Here is a 15,533-nt window from a genome sequence, read left to right on the forward strand (position 1 = left end):
TACACTGCAGCATAAGTCTGCCATCCATAACCATGTCATGGAGCAGCTAGGTAGTCAGGATATAAAATGGTGATTGTCTGTGAGGCTGTGGCACTGGTAATTAATACTGATGGCTAACAAATATATAATATATATATTAACTAATTGGCAAAATAATCAGAGATTAAATGAGGGAAAACATTTTTACGCAGGAAAGTGGATAAATACTTGGAAAGGAAAAAAAAACTGCTGAGCTATGGGGAAAGAGCAGAGGAGAGTGGAAGAAATTGGATAGCTCTTTAAAAGTCATTGGCATGAAGAGTTGAATGGCCTCCTGTCTTTATCACTTTATGATTGTATGATGTTAGATGTGCAGTCTCACCATATTTTTTTCGATGGGAACTGGAGATTGCTTTAACAGAAGGCTTGTTGCTTAAATTTTTCTTTCCTGTTTAAAAGCATGAGTAGAGATGAGTGAATTCTCACAAAGCCACAGTACGTGCCACTTCATATTTATGCCATTCTATTACTGAACGAAGCAATGCACTGGGGTTTCAAACCTGCTCCAGTTGCACTGCATGGTGGATTGCATAGTAGGGGTGCCAATTCTGTAAACTGTGCACACACAATTGCTCAAAAATACACATATGTGCAATTTGTTTCATGTCTTCCCAGCCTAGCACTTCAAATGCCTCATAAATAGTCTGTTCCTTATGGACTTAGTCGGCTTTTCTACATTGCAAAAGGTTAGTTTACCCTCATGATTCTGAAGGAATTGTAAATGAATACTTGTGAAAACTAGAAAGGGGAAGGCTGAAATGAGAAGAGGGTTAAAGAGTATTGTTAGAGTTACATTTGGAGACGGATACTCAACTCTTGATCGGTATGCTATCCGTGATCCCTGCTGCAGGACAAGTATGTTCAAGTTGACTATGATGTCATCCATGATTGATTACCCTCCAAGTACTCACTCTCTAGGCACACATTCTTTTTTGGGCAATGTAAATCAGCTTGGCTCAGTTACCCATTGAGTCAGGAAGGTTCAAGACACATTCCAGGATTGGGTGGAATTTACTCTCTCCCCTGAGGCAAGTTTGGAGGTGGGGCCTCATTTAATCAGGTGGGAGGATACCAGGTGGGGATTTACCACCTTCCCGCTTCTGTCCTGAATAAGGCTGGGATGGGAAAGCTCGTGGAGAGCTATGCGCCCCACTGCCAGTTGAGGCTCTTATGCCACTTGAGGGCCACATTCCACTGCTGTTGGTATTCAGCCAGTGGCAGGCAGAACATTTGCAACATGGGGAGCCTGAATAGCAGGGTTCCCTTGTTGTCAGGCACTCAGTGCCTGACTGATGGACCTGGCATCAGGAAAGAAAGGGGCTTGCTGAGAGCTATCCCCCTGCCTTTGCCTCTGACTCCCCCCTCACCCCTACTGTGAACCCCACCCTGAGACCCCCATCCTGCTCTCACTCACCTGTGGCCTGAGCCCCTTGCTGATCCTGGGCCTCTGGTGTGTGCAGTGCTGGCAACTACCACCACAACCCTGTTGGTGTTGATTGCAATGAGAGCTGCTGTCCTCTGATTGGCCAGCAGCTCTTGGGGGTTGGAGGGGGGGAGAGTCAGGGGCAGGATTTCCATCCCTTGGGGGTCCTTGGTCCTGGGGAAAGCCTGCCACTGGTCACTTAAGTGCCTGAGGGGGACCTTCCCCAAGACCCGTGTCATCTGGATAAAATTCCAGCCATCTAGATTAATATTTCAGGGTCAAAGAAACGTAGATCAAGGCTGGAAGGTGGTTCAGGTAGACATTGAAGAACCCATGTCATTAATTGGAGATGAATGGTGAGTTGATCAGCAAATGTTTCATCCATAACCAGCTGTGCTTCTGACTCCAGTTTGTGAGACCTTGCTGCATGCAAAATGGCTGCTGTGTTTATCTCAATAAGAACAGTAACTGCACAAAGTAACTTGACTGTCTGCAGTGCTGAGACTGCAACATTTTTCTTTTTTAGCAAGGGGCAGCTGGTGCTCCTGAAACTGTATCTCATCATCAGTCAGCACCTTCAGGAGAGGAGGGGAGAAAATTGAAAGATTTAAAAAAAAGACAAAAAATTGTCTTGTAAAGAAGGCAGAACTTAATTCTGAACCTATCTTTGCATATAATGATTCAGGCTTTCTTTGCGTTTTGTATCAATGCAAATGAGGGGAAGTTATGTTGCAAATTCTACAGATTTCACCAGCACGATAACTGTTCAGTGGATAAAGGTGCTATACCTTTTAGCAACAGCAACCGTCAGGTAAGCTGCCCTCTCACTTATTCTTTTTAGTGGCTTCAGTTATGTTTAACAGTATTTTCTTTCTGTATGGCAACCATTCCCAGTAACCAGATCTTTCAATTCAATTCAATTCAATTGTCCGTTGTCAGAAAAGCCCAAAGAAGTATATAATAGGTTGATTCATGGCATTGGACCCTGGCTTTTGAATGGTTTAAAACCCCCAGTGGCAAAAAAAACTCGTTAAGAGTTGCAATGAGATCTGTTGAACATTTAAGTTATTTGATGATTGGTTTAAATAAGTGCAAATTGGTGCAAGGATAAAGAGAGAATTAAAGAAAGAATTAAGTCTCTGAAACAGTCCTTAAAGAGCTGCTGTCACCATCTGCACTCGTCTTTACAAATCCAATTGGTCGTTTCCCCAATGGCTCAATTAGTAAATAAACATTTCAGTGTTTTATTGAAACACGCAGACCAGGAAGATCACACGTTCAGTTCCTGATTTGTTCTGACTTAGTCTGCCTCAGTCGGCAATTGGGATGGCTCTTAAGCTATGGGGTGCCGTTGAATTAGGGAAGGGAAATACAACCAAGGTTGGCACTTCTGACCACACAATAAAATGAACCCATGATGGAAAAATTACTAAAGTTATAAAGAAAATCTGCACAATTGCTACATATTCCTCACAATATAGTAAAAAATTGTGTGAATTGAAAGTCTTTTGAGATACTTGTCTTCATGGCATGAATCCTTTAGATTTCAACTGATTTATTCCCGTCTTTTTGTAAAATAACAGTCCATATTCCTACGTTATTTTATGCTGTTCTTTTTGCATATTTAAGTGGGTCACTAATTACACATTTGGTGCCATTTCTCAGACAAATAGATCATGGCCTGAATTTTTAGGACGGCAGTCCTGCCATCCAAAGAGTCGGCGGGGAACACATCCCCACTGACTCTGACGGCCTCACTGCCATCTTACACTCTTAACGAGCATTGAATGGCATAAGGCTGGACTTACGCCCCTCCCTTGGGAAGAAGTCCCAACTTGGAGAGCTGCCGACCAATCAGATTGGTCCTGAGCACTCCAGTCCCTCCACCAACAGCAGGGCTGCAGTGGTCAGAAGAGGCACTGCATGGAGCTTCCTGAGACTAAGCCCCAAGAACCGGAAGAAAAGATGTCAGGGGTTCCAGGGCAGGGAGGCTGGGGGGGTTGCGAGGGGGATGATCTGGGCGGCGGGGGATAGGCTGGTGGGGGAGGGAGGTCTGGAGGGTGCTGGGCCTTAGAGGAAGGGTGGCCCCAGTTAGAAGGGGGCCCTTCTCCCTTAGATGGAGGCCCCCCTCCCCGGCCCGAGACCGAACTTCCTTTATTTCGGGTTCCCCCCTGAGCTTTCCTCCTCCCGTCAGCCCAGAAGTTGAGTCTAGGCCCTTAAGTGGCCATTAATTGGGGCAAGGGTAGGCTTCCCGTCTGAGGCCCTGCCTGCCCCAGCGTAAAATAGCTGCGAGGTTGGGGTGGGCAGGAACCCTGAGGAAATCCCATCCGTGCAATTTCATGCCCCTTCCCAACCACAGAATCCACCAGGAAGTGCCAGGGGTTGGGGGGGTGGTGGTGGTGCGGGGAACGTAAAATTCTGGCTCATTTTGAGTGCAAAGCAACTAAATAAAAACCCTGTTCCCTGTCGTGCCTGTGTAAAAAAAATTAATTTATCAGGAGTTCACTGTACGTGGGGCATTTTGGAGTTTTTCTGACAAACAGGATGAGGTGTTGTGTGGTTGCTAGTTTGTTCTTTCATTCCATCTCTTCAGGGCTATGGCGAGAAATTTCACTCCCAAATTCGCTCTTATTTAGTTTGAACCTGGAATCTTTCTGGTTCAAATACCTCATGCCACAATAGATAGCACAATTAACCCTTTAAAAATATACTTACATTTAGCAAGCTGATACCTACTGGGAATTATTGGGTTAACAACTGTGTTAAAATACATTAATGAATTTGATATAATTGCATTAAGCATTTAAAAAGTAATATTTTATACAGCATAAATTTCAGACTTGAAAGTTCCTATGTGTGGCATACCTACACCTTCACAGTTAATATTACAGGTTCCATTGTTAATTTTCATATCAGGGCAACTTCCCACTTTTCTTCCCTCTCCTGAAAGCAATGGCTTTGCTGGGCTGTGGTTTAATGGCTCTGGAAGCCATTGTGCAAAATGGCTATTCTTTCTCTGTGAAGCTGGCAGTTTGTTTTACTGTTTGAAGCCTATTAGTGCATCTGAATGAAGCTGCTCCAAATTAGCTGAAATCAGTTGAACTAACAGGAATTGTGGCTCTGCACAAAGCACTTTGGTGAAGTGATTGAGAAATAATTAGAGTTTTGCATCGGCAGAAACACTGTAATGGGCCAATTATCTGAATGATAATTACCAATGTCACAGATGAGTGAAAACTACATTTAAATGAATCGAGTCACAATTTTCTGGCCCTAAACTAAATATCAGCCCCATGTTCAGAAACTGTCCCAGAATCTTTATTCCAGAGAAATCTACCCTCAAGAGTACAGGCTCTTAACTCTTAGCATGCTGAAGAATAGTTGACATGTCCAGATATGTTCTTTGGGGGTCTCTAGAAGGCTGGTAGCCCCATCTGTTTGGCTACAGTAATAAGTCAAACATTGACCTAAACCAGATTTGTAAACCAATCCAGCCAATCTCAAATTCATTGCCATCAAAATTGCCGAATCTTTTGTGGAGTTTTTGCTTAGCCATTCAAATGACATTTTCTTTCAAATTTGCATTCACCGGCAAAATATACGGTGGAAGCACCGCGGATGCAGACAGGGTTTTGGAAAAGATTTTTAAGAAATGTAATTTTCTATTTTCCATTCTGCAGGTGCTGAAAATGAAATAAGACAATTGTCTGGTAAGGCTGCACCTGTTAGTAACCTAGAATTAAGGGGTTGCAATCTTGTTCATGCTCCCCAAAAAAACCTGATGGAGATGGGACCTTATAGTCTAGGACACACAAGCACAATCCCATGTCTTACCATTCTGTGCCACAGCATAGCGCTGTGAGACATTGATGCTTTGTTTTGTTGTAAAATCCTCATTCAGTGGAGCTCTATATTGTGCAGCAGCCTTTCATCTCTACAATACTGGTTCAAATCAAATTAAGACTCCTCTTCCTGTCAGAAAGGCTTTCAATGTGAAATTAATTTGGATAGCCATTATTGAGAACTTTGCATATGGCAAAAAGAAAGGGCGACAACAAAAGATGCTGTAAGGACCCACTGAAAATAATTTGAAGTGGTGTAATGTGGTCGTTGACTCTAGGGAAACCCTGGTCACTGACAGACAGAAATGGCAGGCTGCAGCGAATGAGGTGTTTTGTGCTACAACATGTGAGAACGTGGAGGCAAAATGCAAGAGATGGAAGGACAGGCAACTTTAGAGTGATCAACAGAAGAATATGTGAGGCATGTGGTACAGTGCCTTGTATGTATTCGCCTGCATTGTCATCAAGGCACGCAACCTCCCACAAATCTATTTGTTGTTGGCATGGTCATCCTTGACTACAAAGGATGCACTAGTACTAGTGTGTTGAATTAGCTCCTACTGAGTATGCACCCATAGCATAAAACTGACAATAAATCCTACTCAGAGAGGTTACAGAATGGCTGACGTAGGAAAGGAAAAAATACTCTCCTGGTGTAGTAGGTGGTGCAGTTCTGAGGTTAAGCTGAAACACATGGTTGGGATGGAGTAGAGGGGGCTTTGCACCCAACTGTGCTAAGTGCTTTATGCTGACATGGAATGACTATAGCAGCAAGTTTTCCATTCTCCAGCATTATCATTTCTCAATTTGATAAGCATAAAATTGACCAAAAAAGGTAAGTTGTGCTCACTAAATGATTTTGAGCTTGCCATAGCTTCCAATCGAACTGTCTGAGAAGTACTTGGATTCAGGGTCTCCACTCCCAAAAGACCACATTCATTTATATACTGGAACAATCTAGGTACAATCCCTTGACACCATCTTTCCTCAGGCAACATAGATCTGAAGGACTCATTTCCAGAGATTAATACTTAACAGGCAGAGAGTACTGAAGCTTCATTAAATTAACAATTAAAAATTCAAGATATATAAAAAATGGAAGTTTTCAAGATCAGAAGGGAATTGACAGCATTGATTCATGTAATGCTTTACTTTGGTAATGGTTCAAATCACAGTGGATTCAAGTGAAAAATTTGGAAGTTAGGTACAGCAAGGGAAATGATGATAAACCTTTTTTTACACAAAGGGTAATAGAAATGTGGTATGAAGGATAAGCCATTGAAGCAGGCAACATCAATGCATTAAACAAACTGATGAGAGAAAGAAGTGATTACAAGATACAAAGAGAAGGTAGTTTGGTAGGGTCACGTATCAAAACAGGAAGGCATGTAGAGATTAACAGTATTTCCTGTTCCTTTGTGTTAGTTACATTGGAACAATTTCTATTTTTAAATTCTATTTCACTTTCCCATTGTGGTTCTCATTATCCCTCCAAAATGGATTAATATTCCTGATTTAAACAGGAGATTGCAGACAGATCAAGAGAAATGTCACTTTCTCTGGTCTGCCTGATTTTTGAAAAATAATTTCAGCTGATGTACTTTGATGTTGCAGCAGAGGGAAAAAATAAAACTACTGACATTTCTCATATTGATGAGGATGAGAAAGATTAAGGGAAAACATTTTCTTCTCATACAGTTTAAAGGAGCCCAGTCTTCATTTGACTGTCTGGGGAGGCAAGTGAGTTAGGTGGAATTTTCCATTCTGGAATCTGGGTCTGGTGCCGGGTGGGAAAGTCGGCATTATTCTTGCTGGACAGTGGGGTGGGTGAACATGCATGATCTTCCACTTTTCAGCTTATTAATTATGCATCAATAAGGAGCTCGGTGAATCTGGTGGCGGGTCAGGCAGGAAGCTGCCAACCCTGCCATTACCTCGTGGAGTCGTAGGTCCTGGCACCATATTTAAAGGGCACCCAGACAGCCATTGACTCAATACAGGCCAGGAGCTCTGCATTACCCCTCCAGAGCCCTTGCAGCCGTAGCTAATACTGGAGAAGCTTGCAAATGTGTGCAGTCATATCCAAGACATACCAGGGCACTTCTGGCATTGCCTTTCACTCATTTCTAGGTAAGAGCACTGCCAGTGATAGACCCATCATCAGCCCAATGGTCACCATTGCAGTGGTCCATGTTCAGCAGCCTCTTGACCTTATAGAGGCCCTGCTGCCTCTTGCTGGTTGGCACAGGGCCATGAGCAGTGATGGGCCCCCCTTCTCCTCACCTGTATGAGAGCCATTACCAAGGCAGGGTTGCTTGTAGTATGCATTATCGAGGCCTCAGTGGATGTGTGATCATACTGAAGTGATATTAAGTGAGCATGTTTTTTACGGGTTTCCCTTTATCTCAAAGCCAGCAGGCCAGTGCTAAGCCCTTCACCTAGCCTCTGTCCAGACATGGCATCCCTCTACCACCCATTCCAGCTAAAGGACATCCTGCAGGACCAGAGATGAGTTTTTCTCCCATTCATACATGAATGTGTATGACCAGGGTGATTAGAACCATGTAAAAGAAGCCTCATACGGACACTTTTCTGCTTGTTTCTACTACCCTCTGAACTCTATAGACAGACCATTGACTTGGCAGCATAGAAAGACTAACCATATGATCCTTTGTCAGTCATAAACATTCACCCAGGAGGATGGAGATTTGGAGTGACAAGTTGACTATCCTCCACCAGCCATCCCCCTTGGAGGCATTCTGTCTCTGTCCCTTCACCCTGCCTCTGACTGCAGCCAAACGCAAATGGTACAGAATGAATGGCAGCTCCACACCATGCTAGGATCTCGATGTTATGACACCCATGCATTAGGAACAAACCTGCTGCAATGCGACCTTAATCATAGGCAGGAAAACACAAGTGAGCATCTTTGACATCCAGTTGCCTCATAATTAAGAGCATCCCTTTAGTTGGCCATTTGTGCTGACCTTGAACTCCACCCACCCAAAAAGACTCTTCTCCTACCTTGAGGGATTTCACTGACTGACTAACTGCGTGGTCAAGGACAGTTTGGAAAATGGTGCACATCACCTTTCAAACTCACTCCACCACTTTATACTCTCCCCCTGTCACCTACCAACTTCCCCCCATCACCATAGACCCACCCAATATCACCATTCCTTACCCTACTGTCACCCTTGAACCTCCCCCTCATTACCCTGAACCGTATCACAATCCATCTCCACATGCATTTCCTCCCCTCAGAGCCGACAACCCGTTACCATCCCCATGCCCACCCTAATCCTGCCCCCTCCCGTTATCCAACCATCTGTCTTGTCCCCCTCTGTGACCCACTTGATGAGACCTTCACCTACCAGACTCTCACCCTGGACCTGCCACTCCCCTCTCTTCAGTGTGACTGTTCCCTCCTATCATCAGTATGCCGAGTTCACCCCTCAGAACCCTACCATTGACACCACTGACCCCGTCCTCTAGGACACAGCCCCCCTTCCCGGACACTCTTTCTCCCCTGCTCTTTCCCCAGACACACTCCCTACCATTTTCCCATTAGCTTGCCTCCTCTGACCAGCCTTTGCTCCACCTTTCTACTCTATCCCCTTCCCACTTCCAGCCTTTGCCTGCCTCCCTTGTCCAGCCTTGGCACAGAGTTTGCTAATGATACTCGAGTGAAGTTAAGCAAAGTCTCCAAGAAGGAGAAAGGAACATCCACTGACCTCAAAATCATGGAAGAAGTGAAGCTTGTCAGGTGCACGTCACTTATGTGCTGTGGAGGACAAGTTTCTGGAGTGGGTTAGGGATGGTTTTCTAAAGTAGTATGTTGAGGAGCCAACTAGAGAACAGGCTATTTTAGATCTAGTATTATGTAATTAAAAAGGGCTAATTAATAATCTTGTGATAGAACATTTAGGGATGAGTTACCATAATATGATACAATTTTACATTATGTTTGAAAGTGAGGTAGTTCAATCTGAAGCCAGGGTGTTAAATTTGAACAAAGGAAATTAAGAAGGTATGAGGGGCAAATTGGCTGAGGTGGATTGGGAAAATATGTTAAAATTTATGATGGTACATAGGCAATGGATAGTCTTTAAAGCATTATTACATAGTTTACTGCAACTATACATTCTTTCAAGGTACAAAAACCTAAAGAGAAAAGTCAGTCAAAGGAAGTTATGCACTGTATAAGATTAAAAGAAAAGGCCTATAAAAGTTGCCAGATTTGGTAGTAAACTGGAGGATTGAGAAGATTTTAGAATCTGGCAAAGGAGGACCAAGAAACTGATAAAGAAAGGGAGAATAGAATATGTATGTAAACTAGCAAAAACCATAAACATTTGGCTAAGACACATGTGAATCCATTAAAGGCAGAGTCAGGAGAATTTATAATGGGGAACAAAGAAATGGCAGAGAAGCTTAATGATTACTTTGTGTCTGTTTCACTGAGGAAGATACAAGAAATCTCCCAGGATTGGAGACCCAAGAGATTAGGGAGAATGAGGAACTGAAGGAAATTAGTATTAGTAAGAAGGTTGTATTGGAGAAATTAATGGGACTGCGGGTTGATAAGTCCCCGGGACCTGATATTCTACATCAGGTTGTTTAGTAAAGTTAAAGTGCATGGGATAGGAGGTAATATACTGGTGTGGATTAAGGATTGACTAACAAGCAGAAAATAGAGAGTAGGAATAAATGGTCATTCTCGTGTTGGCAGGCTGTGGAGTACCACAAAGGTCAGTATTTGGGTCTGAGCCTTTCACAATATATATCAATGATTTGGATGTGGGGACCAAATGTGATATTTCCAAGTTCGTGGATGACACAAAGCTAGGTGGGAAAGTGTGTTGTGAGGACGGTGCAAAGCAGCGTCAAGAGGATTTAGACAGACTTAGTGAATGGGCAAGAACATGACAGATGGAATGTAATATGGAAAAATGTGAGGTTATCCACTTTGGTAGAAGGAAAAGATGTGCAGAGTATTTCTTAAATGGTAAGAGATTAGAAAGTGTAGGTGTACAAAAGGACCTGGGTGTCCTCGTCAATAAGTGCTAAGATGCAGGTGCAGCAAGCAATTGGGAAGGGTAATGGTATGTTAGACTTTATCGCAAGAGAATTTTAGTACAGAAATAGTGAAGTCTGCTTCAATTGTATAGAACCTTGCTTAGACCACACCTGGAATAGTGTGTGCAGTTTTGGTCCCTTACCTTTGGAAGGATATTATTGCAATAGAGGGAGTGCAACAAAGGTTCACCAGACTTATTCCTGGGATGGCAGGACTGTCCTATGAAGAGAGATTGGGGAAACTGGGCCTGTATTCTCCAGAGTTTCGAAGAATGAAGGTGATCTCATTGAAACTTACAAAATACCCAAAGGGATAGACAGGGTAGACGCAGGTAAAATGTTTCCCCTGGTTGGGAAGTCTAGAACCAGGGGATACAATTTCAAAATAAGGGGGAAGCCACTTAGGACTGAGATGAGGAGGATTTTTTTACTCAGATGGTTGTGAATCTATGGAATCCTTTAGCCTAGAGGGCTGTGAAAGTTCAGGCTGGAATTTTCCAGCCCCTCCTGCCAGTGGGATCTTCCAGTCCCGCTGAAGTGAATGGATGTTTGAATGGCCCGCCACATCTGCTGCAGAACCTGTTGTGCCGGGGCCAGAGAATCCTGTCCTCAGTCATTGAGTATGTTAAAACAGCGGCTGACAGATTTCTAAATAACACTGACATAAAATGATATGGGGATAATGTGAGGAAAAAGATATAGAAGTGGATGATCAGCCATGATTGTATTGAACGGCAGAGCAGTCTCAATGGGCTGAATGGCCTACTCCTACTTCTATATTCCTATGTTCCTAGTTGTAAAACTGAATGCTCTAAATTTTCACTGGCAGGAGCTTAATTTGGAGGGCAAACTTAACTCCGGTGAGGTTGCCTTTTAATGAGCATGCAAGAGATGCTAATGCATGCAAATAGGGTTCCCGACATTGCTCGTTGGGAAGCTCGTTTATATATATATTATAAATGGATATATTGCCTTCAGCCAAATAAGTGCCCCCGCCTGCCACTATTCTTGCTACTATTGGGAGCAAAAAATTCCACATATTATGTTACAATGGCATTGTGCTCAAATGACACAAAGACATGTTTTGAGATAATCTCCATGTACCATCATCAATCTCCAAATGGAAGAAAAATCAATAATGCTTTTTTGTTAAAATGAAGACAACATAGCAAATTTTCTGAACGTGCAGTTCTGGCAGGATGTGCATATCAGAAAACCAGGAGGAGGTTTTCTACCAAGAAGTTAGATTCATACAATTAAACATAAATATATTCAAATTTGATGCTGCCCTTTCCTCTGTTTCTGCTGAAACAGTGATCATCTGCACATCAGAGGTATTGAAAAATAGCTTAGTTAACAACAGCAACAAAAAGTTGTATTATATAGCACCTTTAATATAGTAAAATATATTTAGGTGTTTCAGAGGGGCACTATGAAAATGCATTTGACACATAAGGAGATATTAGGGCAGATGACCAAAAGCTTGGTCAAAGATGTAAGTTTTAAGGAGCATCTTAAAAGGAGTAAAGAAAGGTACAGCTCAAGGTGTTGTCACCAATGGTGCAGTGATTGAAACTTGGACTGCACCAGAGTCCAGAATTGAAAAGGGGCAGATATCTTGGGGGTTGAAGGAAGTAATAGAAATGGGGGGGAAGGGGTGAGGCCATGGGCTGATTTGAAAACCAGGATGATTTTCAGAATTTCAAAAACAAGGTGTTGCCAGTGTAGGTCAGCAAGCTCAGGAGTGCTGGGTAAAGGGGACTTGTTCCGAGATAGGTTACAGACACCAGAGTTTTGAATGATTTTTTTTTCATCATTTAGAGGACGCGGGTGTCACAGGTTAGGCCAGCATTTATTGCCTATCCCTAATTGGCCTTGAGAAGGTGGTGGTGAGCTGCCTTCTTGAGCTGCTGCAATCTCTGTGGTGTAGGTATACCCACATACCCACAGGGAGGGAGGTAAGGATTTTGACCCAGTGACAGTGAAGGAACAGTAATATATTTCCAAGTCAGGATGGTGAATTGCTTGGAGGGGAACTTCCAGGTGCTGCTGTTCCCATGTATCTACTGCCTTGTCCTTTTAGATGGGAGCAGTTGTGAGATTGGAAGGTGCTGCCTAAGGAGCCTTGGCGAGTTTCTATAGTGCATCTTGTATATGGTGCACCCTGCTATTACTGATCGACGAAGGTGGAGGGAGTAAATATTTGTGGAGCAATCAAGTGGGCTGCTTTGTCGTGGATGGTGTTGAGCTTTTTGCATGTGGGAACTGTACTTATCGAGGCAAGTGAAGAGTATTCCATCACACTACTGGCTTGTGCCTTGTAGATGGTAGGCAGGCTTTGGGGAGTCAGGAGTTGAGTTACTCACCACAGGATTCCTCATCTTTGACCTCTGCTCTTCTAGCTACTGTATTTATATGGCTAGTCCAGTCCAGTTTCTGGTCAATGGTAACCCCCAGGATGTTGATAGTGGGAGATTCAGTGACGGTAATGTCATTAAATGTCAAGCGGCAATGATTAGATTCTCACTTGTTGGAGATGGTCATTGCCTGACACTTGTGTGGTGCCACTTGTCACTTGTCAGCCCAAGCCTGGGTATTGTCCAGGTCTTGCAGCATTTGGACATGGATGGCTTCAGTACCTGAGTAGTCACAAATGGTGCTGAACATTGTGCAATCAGCAGTGAACGTCCACAATTCTGACGTTATGATGGAAGGCAGGTCATTGATGAAGCAGCGGAAGATGGTTGGGCCTAGGATATTACCCTGAGCAACTCCTGCAGTGATTTCCTGGGATTGAGATGATTGACCTACAATAACCACAACCATCTTCCTTTGTGCCAGGTATGACTCCAACAGCGGAGAGTTTTCCCCTTCATTTCTGTTGTCTCCAGTTTTGACAGGACTCCTTGATGAGCTCAAATTTATGGGGGGGTGTAGGTGGGGGGGAGGGGGCATGGTGGTGGTGGTAGAAGATGGAATGCTGGACAAGTGAGCATTGGAATTGTCGAGTTTAGAGGTAATAAAGGCATGGATGGGGGTTTCAGCAGGAGATAATGTGGCACAGACAAAGATGGGTCACGTTACAGAGATTAGAAGCTGACAGTCTTGGTGATAGATATATGATTGGAAACTCTCCTAGGGGTCAAATATGACACAATGGTTGTGAATGGTCTGGCTCAGCCTCAGATAATGGCCAAGAAGAGGGGTAGGGTCAATGGTTAGGAAATAGAGTTTGTAACAGTGACCAAAGACAATGGCTGGGATTTTCCATGCCCGCTGGCATTGGGCGTGCTTGGGGGCATGAGTGGACAATTTGGTGCAATTGGTTTCACGATGGCGTGAAACCAGTTCTCGATCGTCCGCTCAGCCTGCCAATGGCGGGCCGCTTTCTCCAGCATTGGATGTTGGGAACCTCATTGTAATACATCGGCATATCATTATTAGGCCTGCCCAGTGGAATTGTTCCCCCCCCTTTGCTGGATCATCCGCCCACATCGGCGGGAAAACACGCTGACGTGTTTCATAACAGTACAACCCTGGTGGGCTGCACTTCGCTTAGGACTTCAAAGTTTGTTTGTCTACCTTGCTTCGGTCAGTACTCGCAGTCATCAGCGCCAGACTTCACAGACAGCATCACATCACTTTTAGGAGGGCTCACTGGTAGGTCTCTACCTACCAGATCAGCCATATGTGGGTGGCTTTTCAATGGCTGCAGGGCTAGGGCTTGCTTGGTGAAGGGGGAGAAGTGGTCTCAAACAAGGGGAGAGGCTGCAGGATGAGGGCTGTACTGGGGGATGGAGGGTAACCCAGACTGTATGTGGGGGCACATGTTGAACTGTGCAAATGGCCTCAAGATGGTGAGGGCTGGGGAGGCCGTCTCCAGAGGAGATGAGGCCATATGGATATGTAAGGATATGTGTGTGAGAATGGGTGGTGATGTCTCTTGAGCTGGCATTGAGAGAGATGCCAGTGAATGTGCGATGGGCTTGAGTGTGTGATGAGATGGTTGCCATACCCTGGCTGCAAGGATGAGATTCATTCATCCTCTATCTGCATTGGATGGCCAACCTTTTCTGTGCAGCATTGGCACCAATCACCACTGCCTCTGCCTCCCAAGCCTGGTTGGTCACACTGCTGCCCATTCTGTTGCCAGAGCGGGGTAGAGGATATCGGGGCAGGCATCCACGGTGTCCAAGAGGCGTTCCAGTAACACATCACTAAACCTGGGGATTGCAGTTTTTTTGCCTTTTGTGGACATCTTCCCTTGAGTAGTTGTGGGCTGGAAGCACTGAGATATGTGCACGTGGCTGGACATTAAGTATGGCACCCAGCGTGATGTAGCAGCGAGGTGATGGCATGGCAGGTGAATGAGAGCCCGCCTGCCATCGAAAGGGCATGTTTCTTAGGAAGATACGGCCTGAAAACCCGCCATTTTGGCCAGCAGGTAAAATGTCGTTTTATCCGCCTGCTAACTGCTCTTTGTGCAAATTTGGGACGATTCCGGCCAATGGCTTTGATCTTCCCAATATCATTAAAACAAAATTTCTACTCATTCAAGACTGGATATCGACAAGCAGCATGACAAATTAAAGATCGTGGAGAGGTCGAGAACATCACTTCAAAGTGGATCAGGCAAGTCGGAGAGAGGAAATGAATTATAAAATAAACTTAAAATAGATATTAAAAAGCAATTCTTCACTTAAAAGCTGATAAATGTTTGAAATAATCTGCCTGGCAGTGTAATAGAGGAAAAAAATATTAGGGATATTGAAGATTCTGGGCTGTTGATCGCTAGGTGAGGACTGCTTCAATGAGGTGAATGACCTTTTTTTATCCTCGGCATTTTTTCTGTTCTTACAGTGCACAATGTGTAAAACCTACCAGAAGAATCAGTCAACGGGATTTGAATTTTATTGATGTTTCTCTAACCCACAAATTCAGTGAAAATACAAGGAGATGGAGTGTCCCATTGGATTTCCAGGAAGTGATATACAGGACAGTTAGAGGCAATAATAGCTGTAATTTTAAAACGCCAGCTCCTAACCACTCATACTCAATTTACCTAATTTCCCTTCTCTTTACATTGCTGGTGCTGTACAACACTGTGGAGCTTGGCCATTGACCTAGGCTTCTCAGACAATAATAACCCT

The 15,533-nt window shown here is 44.0% G+C and overlaps 1 protein-coding gene across 4 annotated transcripts in view; it reads right to left on the reverse strand.

Moving 5' to 3' along the window:
* sema6bb (sema domain, transmembrane domain (TM), and cytoplasmic domain, (semaphorin) 6Bb) overlaps positions 1 to 15,533 on the reverse strand; it is a 590,981-nt gene that overhangs the window by 431,507 nt on the left and 143,941 nt on the right. The gene's annotated exons all lie outside the window — the stretch shown is intronic.

The sequence above is a fragment of the Carcharodon carcharias genome, chromosome 14, assembly GCF_017639515.1.
Source record: "Carcharodon carcharias isolate sCarCar2 chromosome 14, sCarCar2.pri, whole genome shotgun sequence".
NCBI classification, from domain to species: domain Eukaryota; kingdom Metazoa; phylum Chordata; class Chondrichthyes; order Lamniformes; family Lamnidae; genus Carcharodon; species Carcharodon carcharias.